Raw genomic sequence first — 15,789 nt, 5'->3', positions numbered from 1 at the left:
CTATTGAGAGACTGACAAACCCCCCAAGTCAGATTCCCAGTGAAATGCTCTCAGACAGCAAATGCAATGAGTTTGCATCCTTCTTTTCTGAGAAGATCATCAATATCAGGAAGGTGATTAGCACATCCTCAAGTAATGCAGAAGTCAGACAGATTAGGCCACAATATCAAAAATATACCATTTCTATTTTGAAGCAATTGATAGAAAAATTCTGGAAGACATAGTGCAGCACCTAAAATCGTCAACCTGCTATCTTGACACACTTCCCACGTCTTTTTTCAAAAGTGTGCTTAACTGCTTAGAAGCAGATCTTTTAGAAGTGGTGAACACATCACTTCTTTCTGGGAAATTTCCAAACTCCCTACAAACTGCAGTTGTTAAGCCCCTCCTGAAAAAGAACAATCTTGATTACACCATTTTGAGCAATTTTAGACCAATATCTAATCTTCCTTTTATAGGCAAAATTATAGAAAAGTTCATTTTTAATCAGCTGAACAAATACTTAAACTCAAATGGATACCTGGACAATTTTCAATCTGGTTTTTGACCCCATCACAGCACAGAGACAGCACTCATTAAGATAATAAATGATATTCGCTTAAATTGTGACTCTGGCAAAATATCGGTGCTGGTATTGCTAGATCTCAGTGCTGTGTTTGACACTGTCGATCATAACATACTACTAGAGAGACTGGAAAACTGGGTCGGGCTTTCTGGGATTGTACTCAAATGGTTCAGGTCATACTTAAAAGGGAGAGGCTATTATGTGAGTATAGGAGAGCGTAAGTCTAAGGGCCATTTCATAGCCAACACGAGAAACGCGAGTAAGCAACGCGAGCGACGTGAGCGACGCGCTCCCTTTCATAGTCTAAACAGTGAACACAAGCGTCACGGGTGATGCGTGTATGCAATACACCGCTCACGCAACAGGGGGTAGTAGAGTCGGGTCGCGTGATATTCAGATCACAATGGCAACTGAAGAGGAGTGTATTCTGTTGTTGATGAACTATCGTATAAATGTGGATGAATACGTATACGTAAGTTCGCATAATTTTTCCTCTTCGCCCGCCATTGTATTCAAACCTTCTTCTTCTGTAAACACAATATACTTGAATTAATGTACAATACTTGCAATATCACCCCCACCGACAACGCATAGTATTGCGTGGGTCGGTGCGTCACGTATCAAAAACTAGGACGACACATTTGGCTACGCACCGACGCATAATGGCGGCCGAAGCGTAACGATGCGTAGCCTCGGGGACGCGTATGCGTACAGATGCATTGACTATGAAACGGCCCTAAGTGGACGTCCATGACATGCGGAGTCCCACAAGGGTCAATTCTTGCACCGCTCTTGTTTAGCCTGTATATGCTCCCACTAAATCAAATAATGAGAACCAAATTGGCTATCACAGCTATGCTGATGATACCCAGATTTACCTAGCCTTATCTCCAAATGACTGCAGCCCAATTGACTCCCTCTGCCAATGTATTGATGAAATTAATAGTTGGATGTGCTAGAACTTTCTTCAGTTAAACAAGGAAAAAACTGAAGTCATTGCATTTGGAAACAAAGATGAAGTGTTCAAGGTGAATGCACACCTTGACTCTAGGGGTCATACAACTAAAAATCAAGTCAGGAATCTTGGTGTGATTCTGGAGACAGACCTTAGTTTCAGTAGTCATGTCAAAGCAGTAACTAAATCAGCATACTAACATTTAAAAAACATCGCAAGAATTAGATGTTTTGTTTCCAGTCAAGACTTGGAGAAACTTGTTCATGCCTTTATCACCAGCAGGGTGGACTATTGTAATGGGCTCCTCACTGGCCTTCCCAAAAAGACCATTAGACAGCTGCAGCTCATCCAGAACGCTGCTGCCAGGATTCTGACTAGAACCAGAAAATTTGAGCATATCACACCAGTCCTCAGGTCCTTACACTGGCTTCCAGTTACATTTAGGATTGATTTTAAAGTACTTTTACTCGTATATAAGTCACTAAATGACCTAGGACTGAAATATATTTCAGATATGCTCACTGAATATAAGCCTTACAGAGCACTCAGATCATTAGGATCGAGTCAGTTAGAAATACCAAGGGTTCACAAAACAAGGGGAGTCCGCCTTTAGTTACTATGCCGCCCGCAGTTGGAATCAGCTTCCAGAAGAGATCAGATGTGCTAAAACACTAGTAACATTTAAATCTAGACTCAAAACTCATCTGTTTAGCTGTGCATTTATTGAATGAGCATTGTGCAATGTCCCAACTGATTTCACTATATTTTCACAGGTTTTTTATTTTATTTTATGTAAAATCATTTTCTAACTGTTTTAAATTCATTTTAAATAAGTAAATTTTTAAATAATTTTAAAAGTTTTAAAATTGCTTGTTTTATTCTTGTTATTATTTTTCTTCATTATTATTTTACTTTCTTTTATGTAAAGCACTTTGAATTACCATTGTGTATGAAATGTGCTATATAAATAAACTTAACTTGCCTTGCCACGTGGAGTGCGTTCTTGTGATTGGCTAAAACAAGGGAGATATTCCTATTCATACACAAATGCAGTGAAGTTCACAGTCCATTTGTAAATCAAGATATATTTGTGTGTGCATCAGAAATACATTTCTGAATCTTGTCTTGTGCATTTCTGAATTTTGTATGCATTTGTGAATCTTCTGTGCTTTTTAAATTTTGTGTGTGCATTTGTGAATTTTGTACGCATTTGTGTATTTATGAGTCATGTGTGTGCACGTATGAATCCTATGTGTGCATATGTGAATGTTGTGTGTGCATTTACCTTTATTGAAACACTTTTAGCTCCATATTAAATGGAGAAAAGGGTTTTAAATTCAATGCAAAGAGGCAAATTAAAGTCATTTTATGGCCAGAAATTTTTTTTTATTTCCATCTGCAATCCCATTGTTTACCCACTCTAATAAATAAACATGTATCTAGTCTAGTTGCTCAAAGGAGTATTGCAGGTCTTTACTGCTTACTTATTTTTTAAGTTTTGCATTTAAATAAATAAATTAGACATGATCAAACACTAGATTTTCAAATGATACATTTTAAAAAGATACTCGTATAAGCACACACAAGTGAATATTAATTAATGCAAAATCCTGAATTTAACCCAAGAAAAGTAAGTAGAGTAGGCCTATTCATGTGAATTGATATTTAATCAAGATATTGAAATTGATTAATGGTCATCAGCATTGTAATCGTATCAAATTCTTTATATTTTCCCCTCTTGTAGAAACACTATTGTGACAAAACATATATTTAATGTAGTCTCTCATTCACCACTATAAAAGTTTACCCAACTATGATAACTTTCGCTAGAAAAAATGAAAGGGTTATGTAACTACATTCGAGATGAATTAGTTTCTTAATGAAATAAAATGCATACATGTGCACTGTTCAGAGTATATAGATTTTTATTTAATTTTACGTATAGTAATTGCTCAGCTGCAAAAACATGTTCTGAAACACACCAATTAAATGAAATTCCCAAGTAAAGTAAATTAAATGTAAATTATTATATGAAATAAATACAAATGTATATTATCAGTTTTTTTGGGGTATCAAGATAGCTATACCTCTTGACCTGCTATTAAAGCTTATAACTTTAACTCGATACACTGCTGTTAATATATCCTGTCTTACATTGAAACCCTTTAGCCTTCTCACTAAAGATAATCACTGCTGAGCCTTCTTATAGGCACTATTCGCCTGCTGTGTAAAATATACAGTTGATGCTTGTCAATTTCAATGCTAAAGTATGTAATTGCCTCAACTTTAATGGTTCAGGAGGAACAGTATTAAAGGGGTGACTGATTATGATTTCACCTTTTTAACTTTAGTTAGTGTGTAATGTTGTTGTTTCAGCATAAACATAATTTACAAAGTTACAATGTTCAGAGTTAAATGCAAAGGGAGAAATTTTCTTTTGCAGAATTTTCTTTTTAAGACCTACAGCAAAACGGCTGGTAGGGACTACAAGTTTCTTCCTGGGTTGGTGACATCACAAACCCTGAAATTAACATAAACCCTGCCCCCGGGATCATGCAACAAAGTGGGTGGAGCCTTGTTGGCCTCCTTTAAGCCTGAGACAGGGTCCCCACGGGTCAGGTTCAAGGACCTGGAAATATTTTGAAAATAAACATACATTGATGCAGGTCCTTGAAAGTGCTTGAATTTATTTTGTGCAAGAATTTCCATATTTCCTCTTTTTCCCGGACATGTCCTCTTTTTGGTCCTAAAAAAAATGTGTCTGGCCGGGATTTCTGAATCGCCCAAAATGTAGAGAATTCAGCTTTTGCTTTCTACAGTCGCCAGTGCAGTTTTGTATTACAGCGCTACGGGGGACTGTTTTCATAATCCTGCTCCCACTGAATTTCTGACCATTATTGGCCGCTCCAGTGATTTCTGTGTCTGCAACAGATCTGACTCCTGCAACTTGTGTTGTATGCAGGGTTACCAAGTCCACTTTTTTTTCCTATGGCTATTTTAAACTGTTAATGAGTTGATTTTCCCCGTGGGTTAAAGTTTTGAAATGTTGCTTAATTACATTTGTCTAAAATACTTTTGATAAAACTGTGCTAGATGTTAAGTTTTGTGAAGGAGGGCCAACGGTAGGAAGCTTTTAAACTGTGTTTCACTAGTTCACGCTTACATAGAATTAGCTGAGGCATGGTATGCGTATTTGGCGTGCTGTCCGGGGAAGGGCTCCGAGCTCGGGAATGGCCCATACCTAGAGTACCACCCAAAAAGGCAAATGTACAAGAGGACAGCCGCCAGTTTAAAGAATGCCCCCCCCAAAAAGCATAGAGTACTGGCAGGGGCTGATTTGGTTTCTGAGAAGTCATCTCGTTGGCAGGGTGGAAATTTCTTTTTAATTAATTTATATTTTACTCAGCTACATGTCATAACTGATTATGTATTATAGCTTTATGAGAGATATCTTAGGATCTAAATGATGGATTTTCTGCAAATAATGACGTGCCTTTTTCTATGATATATGATGTTTCATGAGGTTATGAACGAAATCCCCATTACAGATACCTTTGATGTTTTTTCTTTTTGCCAAGCTCCTGTGTAGTTAAATGCGTGTTATAACTTCACGAGGAATATCTTTAGATAATGACAGATTATGGTGATTTTGGGCTCTTTTTAATCAGGAGAATCTAAATAATGGTGTAATGGTGTATATTTATAAACTATATTTAATATTTTTTATTATTTTATTTGTACTTTTGTTAATTAAATAACAGTTAAAGGTTAATGATTTTATTGTAAAACATTTACAAAAACTCCAACCAATAATATATTTGTTATTAAATGATTAAACTTTCATCTGAAACATCACATGATTTTCATGTTGTGACTTTTTTGTATTTTTTAAGTCATAAAAACAGTTGGATCATAATATGAAAGTATACTTTGATTTTTATTCTTAGTGTTTTTTTCATTTATCTAGATTTCTCACAATCCAAAATTATGATTCAGTGAATTGTGATGGCTTTAAGACCTCTTCCCACAATATTAAAGAGCCACACAGATGGGAAATCAAAAATTACCTGTATTACAGTGTATGATGTAGCTGTCCATCAGTGTAAACAATGTGCAAAGTAATTAAACCAAAAAGTACACGATTTATAAGTTATTTGGCATCTAAAGTAAGGAGTCGACTCTGAATCGCTGAAACGAGTCGTTATAGATTTCAAATCTTTTGCCCATCTCTATGTACGTCACTAGGAACACTTTGCATAATAATCTCTGCCTACCGTGTTGGGAGAAACGAAGCTCTGACCTGCCCCACCCCCCACACAGATGCTCTGGTTGGTGTGATAGTACTCAACGAAGAGATATGAGAGCGATATCTATAGAAAGCTTGACGTATACTTTAAAACTAAACAAGTACTGCTGAAAACAGATATTCTGTGATAAAGTAATCCATATGAAAACAACGCGATGTCTGTTTTTCATGTCTCCCTTCTAATGTGACCACGCCCCCGCGCTGAACGCGCTATTCAGATTCAAACTGAAGTGCGCGGCTTGAACACACCCACAAAGAAGAAAAAGCAGCGAGAATGTTCAAGTTTTTTATTTTACTGTTTGCTTCGCAGTGAGAGGAATAAGACATAATTCACCCCAAACAGATGCTAACGCATAGTTTACCGTGGAGGTGTGTGTGGAACAACCAATCAAACCTGACTATGTTAGTTGACCAATCAGAACACAGTATGCTACCGAAAGGTGGGGTTTAAGGAAACTGAATCTTTTGAACAGCTTCGCGCGAACCGTTTGGGGATCTCTGAGAATTGAGGTAATTTTAAAATGATATTTTGACAAAATGACAATGTTTTTTTAACCTTGGATGGATTTAAACCTAATGTACAGGACTTATAAACAGTAGGAAGCTTATAATTTTCATCTTACTGGCTCTTAAAAATAAAGCAGTGTCAATTTTTTATACTTTGCTTTATTCCATGAGCAAGCAGAGTACGAACAATGTTTAAGTAATGAAATCTGTAAACAGCAGAAGTCAACAAATTAAAATGGGAGGAAAAAATACCAGAAAATAAATTGATAAACTACTAAAGTGACAAAGTGGCACTTCTCCGGGTGTGTGTTTCACTGTGCACTTTGGATGGGTTAAATGCAGAGCACGAATTTTGACTATGGGTCATACTTGGCCATTGTACTTGGCCATTGTACTTATCGGAAGCCAAAAATCATATCTTTGAGGGACATGGAAAAAGTATTGGATTATAGGAAAGTCTTAGAATAACTTTTATGTTCCACAGAAGAAATAAAATCCTGCAGGTTTGGAAAGACATGAAAATGAATAAATGATTACTCAGCGATTACTTGATTATGAAGTTCTTGATTTTGGTGAACTATCCTTTAAGTAAAATACAAATACTTCCCTTTAAGTAAAATCAAATACATTACTATATGCATGAAAGTGTAATTAAGATATTACTTATTTTAACTTGAATCACTGGATTATAGAAAAACATGTTCTCTTTCATTTTATTACTGTTTAATGCTTGGTAAAATTACACCTCCGATGATGATGTATTATTTAGAGGGTAAGTGTAATGCAGAAATGTACTTAATGAATAATTTATTAAATTTTTTGGCACACGTCAGTTGAGGCGGCATACTTATCACGCATTAGTTGAGGTGGCGTACCCTTCTCACACGTAAAAGTACATGACTGTCGACTTCAGCAGGTAATCCTGTCACATTCCACTCGCCATACTAGGTGGTTAGCGAATTATGACACACTGAGCCAGCTAACCAATCTGAGGCCATTGTGTATTTCTGAGGGAGGGGCTTCATAGAACCTGTGCAGAAGAATGTACAGTAGGTAGACTTTCAAAAGGCCCTTTTTACCGCTGCACGTACCTCCGACGGTGGTATAAGGTGCATTTGCAGCCTTTGACCGCTGAGTGGTGCTTTAACCACAAGTTATCAAACAAGCACATTAAAGCACATTTTCGCTAATAGACGTCAGTTTTGCCTACTTGATCTGTCAAAATGTCAATATATTCATATATTAGGCCTATATTTTAATTTATAATTTAAATATATATATTTTTTCTTTAATAAAACAATATGCATTTTTGTTATTCATTACCTGTCCTTTATTTTGACATAACTTATTGGGAAAAAGACATTTGTCTGTAAACTGATTAAGAAATTGTTGCATGTTTAAACGTGAAGCACTGTATAATTTCGTTCCCATTATTTATGCCTAATTAGCTTAAAACAAGAAATGAATCAAATTAAACCTGCACGATTAAATCTTTGAATCTCTAAAGAATGGATGAATTAATAAACCGTCCTCACAATTAAACTCAAGTTCTCTCATTGTAATCAACAAAATACACAAGAGGTAAAAATTGTTTTAGTAATTGACAACTTAAGTGATTTTAAAGGTAGCCTTCTTTACTTGCTTTTAAATTTGGGCAATAGCAAATGGACCAGAAAAAAACAAAAAAAAATCCCAGATTTTTTTTTTTTTAGAAAAAAAAAATCAGATTTATGATTTAAACCAATTTTTAAATAAATTAGTTAAATATAACAAACGAACGACAAGAACTAGAAAAATCTTACGTGGGGGCAGACCATTTTTTAGTCTATAACCAAAACAACAGTCATATATAAACCAGTTCAGCAACTTTGAAAGCCTCATAAGACACTGTCCATATGAAAGAGCAATTCACACCTTTATCTAGACCCCCACAAGCCATACATAACTACACCCCAAAAAAAACCCAACCCCCTCCAGCTGAACAGAATTCGGTCTGTGTTTTGGCTGTGAGGATCTGTGTGTTACTGGGCTGAAACATGCCTGCACTCAGCAGCACTACTCTTTGTATTCATTATTTTCTCGCAGCCCATATTATTATTTTCACAAGACCATAATGATAATAACAAATTATCAATTAATAATTAATAATTAATTTACGAAAATCATTGTTATTTGTGATTGTGGATGTTTGCGGAAGGCTTTAAGACCAAGCGGAGTCCTCTGTTCCCGCCTCACAGCGCATGGGTCTCCGAGGCTTCACTGTCTGCGGTTTGACTTTTCTGAATCAGATTGAGGCGAATACAACTTATTGATCATGAGACCAACATTTAGCAAGGCAGGAAAAGTCTAACAGAAGGAAGATGTATTTCCTTGAGCTAATGCTGTTAAAGAGAGAGAGAGAGCCTTGTCTAGGGCTATCCTTAAACTTGGAGCTCATTATATTGAAGTACAAATCCAAACACCAGAAACTTTATGCATTTTATTAATAATAAAATATTATGAAAAGTGTGCATTTTATTTTTTCACATGCTATATGGTTGAAATAATATTTTAGTTCACAACTTTAAGTTCCGTTGTTTAAAAAAATGCTTTATTGTCTAATGTTTCATAAACCTTCAGTTATGCTCTAAAATCCATGCCATTATTTATTTCACAGTATTTTACCACCTAAATGACTAATCTTTAAAGTCACAATTCTATAATGGTCAAAATTACTCAGGCCAATGGTATATTGTTTGATGACATTATTTTATTATTATTATTATTATTATATAATTGTAGCCTACATAAATAGGTGAAGCAAAACAAATATTCAGATTGTCCCTTATTTTTTCTCTTATTTTCCTAAAGAATAAACACGTATTTTCTAACATGATAACATATTATTAATTAGTTAAAATAATTTAAGCAATTAAATTAAATAAAAAAAAAAATCTACTTGAATTTATATACTATTAAACAAACTTTAAATTCTCAAGGAGTTTATAAGGAAAAATGGTAAAATATCACAGTGCATGTTAAATAGCTTAAATGAACTTGTGTTAACAATATAATTAGAACTAACAATATAATTTGATTATTTTACACGAACAACTCCTGCATAAAATGGGACAGTAACCTTTATATCAAAATTTTTAAATCGTCCACAGCTGAGCAACATGGGAGGCTGATCTGCGCCAGAGCGTGTGAAGTGAATGTGATGAACGAAGTCATTTTCAGATGCGCAAAAAACCCCCCAAAAAAACCTGGATAGCCTAGATTAGGCCCAGGCTCATAAAGGACCGGATCAACGAATTTCTACGTTCCCCAAGGAACTCTGTTGACCACACTTTAATTTAAAATACACTTATTTTAAATACATTTAAAAATCTGTTAATGTTATATGTTAGTAGTTGTATTTTATATGGCGGTTTTTATAAAATAAAATAAAATAATATAATAAAACCTATATTTCCCTCAAGACCTAGTCATGTTTTTGTGGTTGTGTCTGTGTCTGAATTTAAAATCTTAAAAATTGTAAGTTTAAACGAGTGAAAATGCCACAGTGAATGTTAAATATAGCCTATATAACAGAAGACCTTGATTGCATGTTACCATGAAACTAACAAAATAATTTAAAAAAATTAAATTAACAATTCATATACAAAATGGGACAGCAACCTTTATATCAAACACTTTTATGTCATCCAAAATTGAGCAACGCGAGAGGAAGGTATTGCGCAAGAGCGCACAAGTGAATGTGAAGATAATTTTTAGGGGGTAGGAGGATTTTTTTATTCTTAAATTTTCATATGCAATTAAAAAAATGGGTTAACACAAAATAAATAAGTAAATAAAATAAATTGATATACAGTATATCCACTTAGCTTACATTTTGGGTTTACCTCTCTCATTCTGGACACATACAAATTCCATATTCGTGATGTTGCGTATTTGCAGCTAAACTATTATTTATTAGGTAAAATAGGCTTTGTGGTTCACGTGTGTTTCAGTATCGACAGGAAAAATATTATAAAGAGCAAAAATATGCCACAGTAGACCTCTGCTCATGCTGAACTGCGCTGTTTACAATTAATATGTGCGCGTGAGGCACCAGCGCATAAAACAGCTGAAATATACCATACTCAATTTTTGCTCACACAGTTAAGACATAATTGGAGACAGTTTGAAAAATCAAGAACAATAGCAGTTAATAAGAATTTTTGCTATTAGTGCGGTTCCTCATATGGAACTTGAAGGATTTTCTTTATTTATTTTTGAATGAAAATATATATTTTTTAATCCATGTGTGAGTGTTTCATAAAATATATAATATATAATATAATATAATAATAATATAATATATATATATATATATATATATATATATATATATATATATAATGGTTTTTAAGGATGTTAAAATATTATAATATAATGCTATTGATGTTTTACTTGTCCTTTCATCTTCATTTACAAACCGTCATTTTATTATTACAGTCAGTTCAAAATTTGTCCCTTTGCGCCAACTGGCGGTGGGTAAGCAAATAATTTTAACACGCGACTGAATTCAGTTAATGCCGCGGCAAGCTAATGCCCATTAGCTTGTCCGCCTACTGTAATTCTGAGAGGAATCTCAGAACAGCCTGATTTAAAATGGGAATAATAATAAAAAAAAACTACTCTGTGGTTTTTAATCATTATAGGGTGAATGTGTACACACACTTCCAACACACATGTATGTTCAAACAACTTGTAAAGTGAATTTTGCATCGGATGACCCCTTTAAACAAATCATGAACAAGTTACTGTGCACCCTATAAACACAATCAAGCCTTTAAAAATAGCCGGTTGAACACCCCTTTAAAGGAACAAAACTTCTCTTAACATAACTCTTTAGTCTTACTATTATTTAACTCCAGCAAACTTTCTTGGGAACACAGAATCTACAAATTGCATATTTAAACAATTCCATGCAAATGTCAACTTTATCTGTATTTTACTTCATTGACATGCTTTAAAAGAAATGAGAATGAAATCGCTGTTTGTGCACCCATAGTAAAATGTTTTTAACTGAAAATGAGAGATCAAAGGCTGCCCTTTTTTATGTCAACAGTAAGTATTTTGTAGAATGATGGAGACCTTTCTGAAAAATGTCTAAACAGCAGTGACTTTATAAGAGCTTGACTTACGAGGTCAGGACTCTTCAGTGTCATGTCCGTAAAGATTTAAAGATTAAGTTTACATCATATAGTAATTATTAATTCAGTTAACTTGAAACTTTCCATATAAAGCCAACTAATGCCTATTTTAATTTTGATCAACAACTCATCTCCATTCATTGGTCTTATCAACTATAATAATGGGTTAAGGTCATGAACATTACGAATGCTTTGTATTAAATTCATATGCATACCAGCACGAATGTTTACCACGTTGCTGATGACTGTGAAGGTCTACTGCTGTGATCTGTTTCAGGTTTACTGAATATCATAACATTTTAGAAATGAATTAATTCTAATAACATTTTAGAAATTGTACACTCAACGAGAACACTGCGGAGATTTAGCTTGCATTTGTTGTGCGGTAAGAACAGGCGGACTGTGGGACAAATTATTATTCAAATATTTTACGTGTGCCAAATAACTCTTTTTGCGTGTTCAGTGCGCATGCTGCCGAGTGTGACGTGCAAGAGATGTGCTGCTTCATTCATTATTATGTTTTTTTCTAAATATATATATTTTTTTATGTTGAGTGTGACGTGCAAGAGATGTGCTGCTTCATTCATTATTATGTTTTTTTCTAAATATATATATTTTTTTAGTACACATCTTGTTTAGTTTTATTTTGAATCATTGCATGTTTAAAATAACTGACTTTGTTATGCAGATGCAAAATGTGAAACTGGAGTCTTAATCTCAGTCTATCACGTCCAGGCCCATCGCGACAAGGCAGGCAAACCAAGAAATAGCTTGGGGCCCCGAGCTGGCCTGGGGCCCCAAGACAACGACTGGTTAAGAATAAAATGCAACGACAATGTGTGCGCGCCCCTTTGATCATCAATGCAGTAACGTGTAATGACACTGTTATCGCGATCCCCCTCAAGGGGCCCCCCCTCTCAGTAGTCGCTGACAGCAGCCAGGCAACCACGTGATCTCTGCTACCTGCAAAATACAAAACCTCCTCGGCAGTCACGAAGCGGAATTATGCTTCAGGAAGCCAGAAGAGAAAGAAGAGAAAGGAAGAGGATGATAAGAAAAAACAAGATAAGTGATAAATTACACTGGATAAAATAGTTCATCAGTACTTGTCAGTCTTGTACAAATGGTGTAATTTTGCAGCAGGTAGGCTAGCAAAAATATGTTTATGTTAGCTACCTAAATGCTGCTTGTAACGAACAGTTAGTGCAACTTTTTTTTTGAACGGAAGGAATATGTTTTTTTTTAATGGTATAAGGAAGACGCAGATCAGAAATCGCATACTGCAAGGAGTCAGCAGTGTTCTGATTTGAGGGCACGAGCAAACTTACAGAGAACTTTGGGGTGTTTGTCCATTGCAAGATAAAGCTGGTATACCACAACTAGAGCCCTATGATTTCCGCGATGCAGAAAACGCGGAGGGAATCGCGGAATCCAGTCATAAAAACGGAATTTACAGTTTAACGCAGAATGACACATAATTTGCCAAATTTTGAATGAATTAATTAAAAATAGGTAATTGCACTTCAAATCACGATATGGACTAATATCTGTATAAATATTAAGCTGTAACAGTCTATTTAAATATGAATCCTGCATGTTCTGCATGTCTCTGTTAGTGAATGAAGCAGAACCACGTGTTCCTTTATTAACACACACTGAAGCGCGCGTGACGCTCCGGTGATTTCAACTTCTATCCTCTCACTAAATGAGGATGTGAACACATGAACAATGATGAAAGAGGCACAGCAAATAGCATGCTATACTATAATCTATTTACCAAATGGGGGTTATGAAAACCACACAATAAATTCTGTGCATCAAACATTAGCTTGGGATGTTTTTAAGCATTGGTAGTGAAAGAAGCTGCCTGCATCCCGTCCCTTCTAATATCAAAATATGGAAATACTAACATATCTTTTAAGTTTTCGGTAAGCTTTATATTAAGTAAAAATACTGTTTGCTAACAGTTAAACTATAATTAACTAAATATTAATTAACTATCAATTTACCATCTATTAATGATTGTTATTACAAAGTGTCTACCTTCTAACTTAGTTAGCAACTATGGATTTGGGAAACGCACCCCTGAGCTGTTAATAGTGACCTCTGTCAATATGTTAACAGTGAAATGGTAAAACGTACTTCACAGGTAATTTCAGATTTTTTTTTTTTTTTTTCAGCTACACCATCAACTTCATCCTCAACATCAACAGATGCTTCACTTCTCAGTGCTGATGTTTCCTCTATATAGCAGAAGGTACCACAAGCTCTATAATTATAGCTGATATCCTGCACAGCCCAGAGTTTAAACTGATAAGTGTTTGCTGCCATATTATTGCAAATCACTACTGAATTCCCACCAAACTATTTTTTCATGCAGTACTTGCACTGTAAACCTTTTTTATTTATATTAAGTGCGGGTGAACTTAAACTGTATCGCTATGCTGTGGTTCCTGTAGGCTTTGTGTGCATGCGGGGGGCCTCCATGTCCATTTTGCTTGGGGCCCCCAAATTTTGGGGGTTTGAGCAGCTTGAGTCTGAAGAGAAAGGAGGCATTTTCTTTCTTGTGTGCCTGGATGAAATTGTACTGTGCTACACTGACCTGCAGTTCTACACTATTGTATTTTACTCACATTTAGGTTTTCTGCAGTTTAAATGCACTTGAACTGGCTTACTTTCATTGTGAACAACAGCAGCTCAATATTGTAAAACATGGTGAACAGAGAGAAATGGAAAGAACAAGCAGAAATAGTTCATGAATATTTTCCTACTGCTTCTGGTATTTCCATTTACTTTATTTGTGGGGTAAAAGAAATGATTTTGTGTTATAGTTAACTGGGGATTTTCAGCCATCCATGAAAGCACAGATTATGTGTGAATTCATTAAAAAGCGTTGTTATGATATATAGCTATTCAGTCTTTATCAACTTTCAAACTTTATACATTTAAGGGCACTTTATTTTTTGCAATGGGAGTTTTCAATATTGAGAGTTTTATATTTCTATACTTTTGTTGTTCAACATCTACAGTGAACTGAAGTGAACCGTTTTTATGGAAGTAGAAATGCTGCTCGTTGTATCAAAGAAGTATGTTATAGCACTCATCACTGTCTGCAGACACACGAAGATGTGGAGCGATAATTTCTGTCTCAGAGTAAAGAGTGCATGATGAGAAATACTGAAATCAAAGACTCACTAACAATCACATTAAACTGAGAAACAGTGATTTCACACAGTGTGACAACATCAGAATGAGCAGCTCTCCATGATTCACTGACAGACACACTTGATCATGTTTGATCACGACATCAAGAGCTTTAAATAAAAGCATCAAAATGACTTCAGCACAGAATTAAAGTCTCAGAAGCTCAGAGTGACCAATGATATATCATAAGATGCCACTCATACATGAAAATAACTAAAAAAAAGATCACACACTCACCTCAAGACAATATTTCTATTTTCTCCTCCGAACCGTTGTGTTGAATAACAGCTTTGAAATTTCTTTTACTTCTGTAAAACTAGTGAAACCTACTTCCTGTTTTCTTTCAGGAAGACATGAGAGTCAGAAGAATGACAGACATCAACACAAACACACACACACACTGATCTGGTTCCTTAGAAAGATGACTTCTCAGCAAACTGTATTGCTGTAGTTGCACAGATACTTCAGTATAATTTCAATACATATTAGGGATGAAGGCTAAGCTGACAGATTCTGTCAAATAATGGAAAAGATACACAGTAGTTTCATGTGCTTGCTGGTGTGAATGAGGTGTTATAGATCATTTGCACAGAAAGTGCACAAATAATTACCTTCAATCCCAACTCCACCAACTGAACCTGTAATCCGATCTAACTTTGTTCTTTCTTTACAGTCTCTTCATTGGAAGCAGTCTCTATCACATTTTGTTTACAACTCATGTAATTGTGAATTGTAATTATATATGCTTATAATGGTTCTGTTCTGTACCCCAGGCGGGTTTGTCTTTCTGCTTTCCCCGCTCTGTCCAAGCATGGCTGCATGGAGAGGTTTGTGGAGTGTTGCCCAGACCATAATCATACCCCCAACACTAATTGTACACAATATAATTGTTGTTATCAGCAATCAGAAGCCTACATCTCTGATGGTATGGGGTTGCATGAGTGCATGTGGCAAAGAAGACCTAAGACAGTTGAGCAACTAGAAGTCCGTATTAGACAAGAATGGGACAACATTCATATTCCTAAACTTGAGCAACTTGTCTCCTCAGTCCCCAGACGTCTGCAGACTGTTA

General features: G+C 35.3%; 1 protein-coding gene across 1 annotated transcript in view; it reads right to left on the bottom strand.

Moving 5' to 3' along the window:
* Nucleotides 1–15,017, bottom strand: part of LOC113073160 (NACHT, LRR and PYD domains-containing protein 3-like) — a 66,955-nt gene extending 51,938 nt beyond the window's left edge. The window contains exon 1 of the mRNA XM_026246030.1: nucleotides 14,955–15,017. The gene's annotated coding sequence lies outside the window, so the exon portion shown is untranslated. The remainder of the gene's footprint in view (nucleotides 1–14,954) is intronic.
* Nucleotides 15,018–15,789: the final 772 nt, after the last annotated feature.

This window comes from Carassius auratus, unplaced genomic scaffold (genome assembly GCF_003368295.1).
Source record: "Carassius auratus strain Wakin unplaced genomic scaffold, ASM336829v1 scaf_tig00011483, whole genome shotgun sequence".
Classification (NCBI taxonomy): domain Eukaryota; kingdom Metazoa; phylum Chordata; class Actinopteri; order Cypriniformes; family Cyprinidae; genus Carassius; species Carassius auratus.
This window is presented reverse-complemented; position numbering and strand designations above follow the sequence as displayed.